General features: G+C 62.5%; 1 pseudogene; it reads left to right on the forward strand.

The window, feature by feature from the left end:
• The window catches only part of LOC149279710 (enoyl-CoA hydratase, mitochondrial-like), a 324,415-nt pseudogene that overhangs the window by 202,399 nt on the left and 117,016 nt on the right, over window positions 1-5,000 (forward strand).

The following is a 5,000-nucleotide window of genomic DNA, read 5'->3' on the forward strand; positions in this document are numbered from 1 at the left end:
GTAATCCCCAAGATCTTGATTTGGTCGTGGGCGGCAGGGAAGCCGTCGGGGAGAGGGAATTGCTTCCCCTCCTTCCCGCACCAGAAAACTCCGCTCTTGTCCCGGTTGATACGGGAGGACGTGGCGGCCGAATAGCGTTTCATCACTTCGTCTACCATGACCGCTTCCTGTGTGTCGGACACGATCACGGAGATGTCATCAGCATATGCTACTATCCGTAAGGGCCTCTCCGGGGTTCGGGCCACTCCTCTTAACTGACTTGCCTCAACCCTTCTTACGAAGGGATCTATGGCGAAGACGTACAGGAGGGGGCTGAGGGGACAGCCCTGCCTCACCCCGGATCGGATCCTAAACGGTTTGCCTCTCCAGCCGTTTACAAGAGCGAAGCTCTCTGCGCCCCGGTACAATGCGATGACCGAATTGACAAATGTACCCGGCAAGCCATACCTGCGCAAGACTGACCACAGATAGTAGTGGTCCACTCGATCGAACGCCTTCGACTGGTCAAGCGCTAGGACGTACTTGTCTCCATCCTCTACCCTGCACCGCTCGATGGCTTCCCTGACCTCGCAGACGGCGTCAAAGACAGTTCGGCCCTTCACGGTACAGTATTGAGACGGGGACAAGACGTCGCTTGCAATCCCCTGCAAACGCTTAAAAAGAATCTTCGCCAGCACCTTCCGGTCGACGTTAAGGAGCGATATGGGTCGCCAGTTCCCCATATCGGCCGTATCGACGACTCGGGGCTTAGTCAGCATGATCACCGCCGAGGATCTCATCGAAGGAGGGAGTATACCCCTCTCCAGGCTCTCATTAAACACTTCGGTGAGACTAGGGGCCAGGAGACTGCAGAAGGCCAGATAGAACTCGGCGGTAAGACCGTCGGGGCCTGGTGATTTTAATTTGGTCTGCGATAGAATCGTCTCCGTGACCTCCTCTACGGTGATCGGGCCGACCAACTCGTCAAGCCTTCCGTGATCAATCTCGGGAAGGGAGAGACCCTCGAGGAAGCTGTCCGCCTGATGCCGGCAGGGTCTCCTCTTTCCGAGAAGCTCCAGGTAGTACTCGCGGACCACCCTCTGTATCCCCTGAGGAGTGTCCTCTAGGACACCGAGGGTGTTCCGTAGACAGGTGATGAGCTTAGTGCCTTCCTTCCGTTTGCAACTCAGAAAGGGATCGGGCGAGTGGTAAGTCCCATGATCCCTCTCCTTTAGCAAGGAAGCATACCTGTCGTATTGGAACGTTCTCATCATGGATTTGACCCTGGAGATGTCCCCGGGATCACCTCTTTGCGCCACCAGACAGTCCAGCTTGCACAGGAGTCCGAGGTAGGTCCTGTACCGTGAGGACTGGATGTTCTGGGAAAGAGAGCGGAACAGAGCACGGGTCCTTACCTTCACCATCTCCCACCACTCTGACTTCGTCGCGCAGAACTCTGCGACGGTCACCTGGTCGTGGAAGAAGTCCTCGAAAGCCTGCCGAACCCAGCCTTCATTCAGGATGTCGGAATTGAGCCGCCAAATCCCTCTTCCTCTCAGCGGAGCCTGCGAGACATTTAACAGACAGGTAAGGATAAGGTGGTCGGAGAACTCGACCGGCTTCAGCACGAGTGCCGTCACCGGAAGAGACTCCTTAACATAAACCCTATCTATCCTGCTCTGACTTCTGCCTCGCTGATACGTGTACCCCGTGAGGTCCGGGCTGTGCCGAATATGCACGTCCACCAGACCCGCCTGCCTGACTATCCTAAGGAGGGCCAAAGCGTCGTATCCCGGTTTGTCTTTGGCACCTTTCCTGTCCTTGGTCCTAGTGACGGTGTTAAAGTCACCGCCAAAGACAATATGCCGGGACGTGTAGAGGTAAGGCTCTATCTCGTCAAACAGGCGCTTCCTCTCCCACTTGGTCTGGGGGGCATAGATGTTAATCAGACGGAGAGGCTGCCTGCCTACCGACACATATAGGACTACGCACCGACCCTTCGTTATCTCAACCACCCGGCAGATTGTGACTTCCACATCTTGGAAGAGGATGGCAACTCCCCCGTAGCCCTCCGTGGCTAGCGAAAAGAAGGAGTGCCCCCATCTCCAGTCTCGTTTGGCAGCGTGCAGGGCCCCCAGGGTGTCCAGGCGAGTTTCCTGGACAAAGATGATATTATATCTGTCCCTGTGCCAGTTGTCGTATGCGGCGAACCGGGCCCTACACGCCTTGATGCTAGCCACGTTGTGTGTGGCCAGAGATATCACGGGGAGAGTCGCCATCACGGGCGTTGAGAGAGGAGACTTTCCCTTTTTCCTTACGTTCTCACCATCGGAGTCGGAGGGGTACCTCTTCGCGGAGAGTCCCGCGGGCAAGACGTCATCCTCCGGAATCGGCACCTCCACCAACTCGTCATCCTCCACCTCTGCCAGCTGTCGTTGGGCTTCCGCGGCCCTTTCGCCCTCCCCCGCCGCCGCTGCCACTACCGCCGCCGCCTCTGCCGCCTCCTCGGCCTCCATGCGGGTACCCCAGTCCATCAAGGCGGTAAGCCTATTCTGGACTGGTATGTCCCCGCACTTCTGGCCGACTACAGCGGTTTCGGCGACGGCCGCCGCCGCTGACTTTGCGGCAGCAACGGCGCCGGTTTTGGGCTTCTGGGCCCCGGAGCTCCCCCGTCCCGGAGGGACTTTCTCCCCCTCTAGTGTGGAGGGTGGCTCCCTCCGGGAAGGGGTCTTGGCAGGGGCAGAGGATGTTACCTGACCTCTCCGAGCTGCCTCCTGAGTTGGGGTCTCCCTCCTCGGACCGACGGTCGTCCACCCCGACTCATCCCGCGGGGTTGCGGCTCGGGGTCCTGACGCCGCTCGTGTGGTGGTGACGTTGCCTGTGGAGGGAGTACAGACAGAGGTGACGTGGGGGAGACGTTTCCTTAGACGGACAGGTAACGGAGCAATGATGTTACTACTTACGGGGTCGGTGCCGGAGGAGGTACCTGGGGCGTCGGGTAGAGCCTCGTCCCGAGCGCCCGTCACAGCTGGCCGCGGGTCTTCCTCTGGGAACTCGCCCTCACCTGCCCAGATGCTGTCCAAGTTGTGCTGGGCTTCGGGACACGCCCTGTAGGAATGACCCAACACCCCGCACAGGTTGCAGCGGATGTTACTGCACTCCTGCTTGGAGTGTCCTACAACACCGCATAGGGTGCACTTGATGACATCGCACCCTATGCTGTAATGCCGGGGGGAGCCACACTTGTGGCACACCCGGGGCTGACCGGGATAGAAACACGAGACCCGGTCAGTCCCGATGAAGAAGGAATTTGGCATGTGTTGTAGGAGACCCCGTACCTCCTTCAGACGGATGTTTACCGTCCAGCCGCCGTTCCAGATCCCGTCCTCACAGAGAGTCTTGACCGGGGTGGTCAAGACCTCCCCGTATCTGCGGGCCCACACCAGAATGTCCGCGACGGGTATCGACTCGTTTCGCACCAGGAAGTTCACCTTGCGGACCTCCTGGCGCGATATGGCCTGGACATTAAACCGGGCCCATAGGCTGTCCTCGGACTTCGGCACCCCCTCCCAAAGGGTCCAGAACCTTTCCAGACCCCTCGGGGACATGAAACTGATATCGTACTCAGGGGTGCCGCTCAGGTGGATTATGGCGAAAAAGTCCGAGACCGCGAAGCCCAGGTCCTTCAGGGCCCCTACCACCCGCTTCCTATCGGGCACGGATCCCTCCGCTACGTGCAGCAGGCGGACCACGTTCCTTCTCCGCATGGGTTGCCCCGCTGGGAGTCCCGTAGCCCGCCCGCCAGGTGGTGGCACGTTAACCTTCGGGGGACCCGCCGCCCAGGCGTTAGCGATCGCGGGTGTCGCACCTGGGGCCACCGTCGGAGTGGGCACTATGGGCAGTGTGGACCCCCCCGTGGCCCCGCTACCGTGTCCGCCCGTGGACCCACCGGCGGGCACCGCGGCCACCGCAGCGACCCCCTGTGTCACGGCGGGGGAAGGTGTCACCCCGGTGGGAGTCCCCCTTTCGGCCGGAGCAGGAGCCCCGACCGCAGCGGCCGCCACCCCCACCTCTTTCGAAGCAGGGGCGACCACCCCCGCAGCCCGGGCCACCGCCGACCTCCCGGGGTTCTGCCCCCCAGGGTTCTTCCCCACCCTGACTATAGGGGCCATCGCGGGTGGTCCCGCGGTCCCCTGGCATACAGAATGTGTGGTGTGCGGTGCGACTTTAAGATTACCGGGGGGCGCGGCCTGTGCCGCGACGGGGGCGGAGCCAGCAACCGGCATCACGGCTGCGGGAGCCCCGGGGGTCACCGGCACCGCTGCCGGAGTGACCCCGGCGGGGACCGCAGCCGCACCCGGCACTGCCTCCATCGTAACCGCCGCGGTTTCGGCCGCGGCGCCCATCTGTCCGGGGTAGTTTGGACAGGGAGCGGGCCACCCGGGTAGCGGCGGCCCCGCTCACAACAACAGCCGCCTCTGGCTGCCCTCCAGGCGAGTCCTCCGCCCGGAGTAGTGGGGACAGAGGGCGGGCCGCCCAGGTAGCGGCGGCCCCACTCGCAACGGCAGCTTCTTTTAGCTGCACTCCGGGCGATTCCTCCGCCTGGAGTAGTGTGGACAGGGGGAGGGCAGCCCGGTTAGCGGCGGCCCCGCACACGGAGGACGGCACCTCCGGGGACACCGAAGCCGCGGGAGCAGCCGGGACAACCAGGTCCACCACCACAGGGTGGATGGGACCAATGACGACGGGGGGAGCAGCCACAGAACCGCCGATCCCTCTGGAGGGACGAGGAGGCGGACACGCCGCCGGGAGCGCCGGCACGGATCCCGCGGCAGCAGCAGCCGCCCCGGCGGCCGCCAAAGCGGTCGCCGGTGCCGCCGCTGGCCGCGGGGGTGACAAAACCCGCGCCCCGACGGGGGCCACGGAAGACGGACGGACACAGACAGGGGAACGGGAACGTACTACAGAGGGAACACACACTGGGGGTGGGGGGACAACAGGGGACATTACAACCACGGGGG

Source organism: Sceloporus occidentalis, unplaced genomic scaffold (genome assembly GCF_023333645.1).
Source record: "Sceloporus occidentalis isolate IW3139 unplaced genomic scaffold, rSceOcc1.0.p SCAF_161, whole genome shotgun sequence".
Classification (NCBI taxonomy): Eukaryota; Metazoa; Chordata; class Lepidosauria; order Squamata; family Phrynosomatidae; genus Sceloporus; species Sceloporus occidentalis.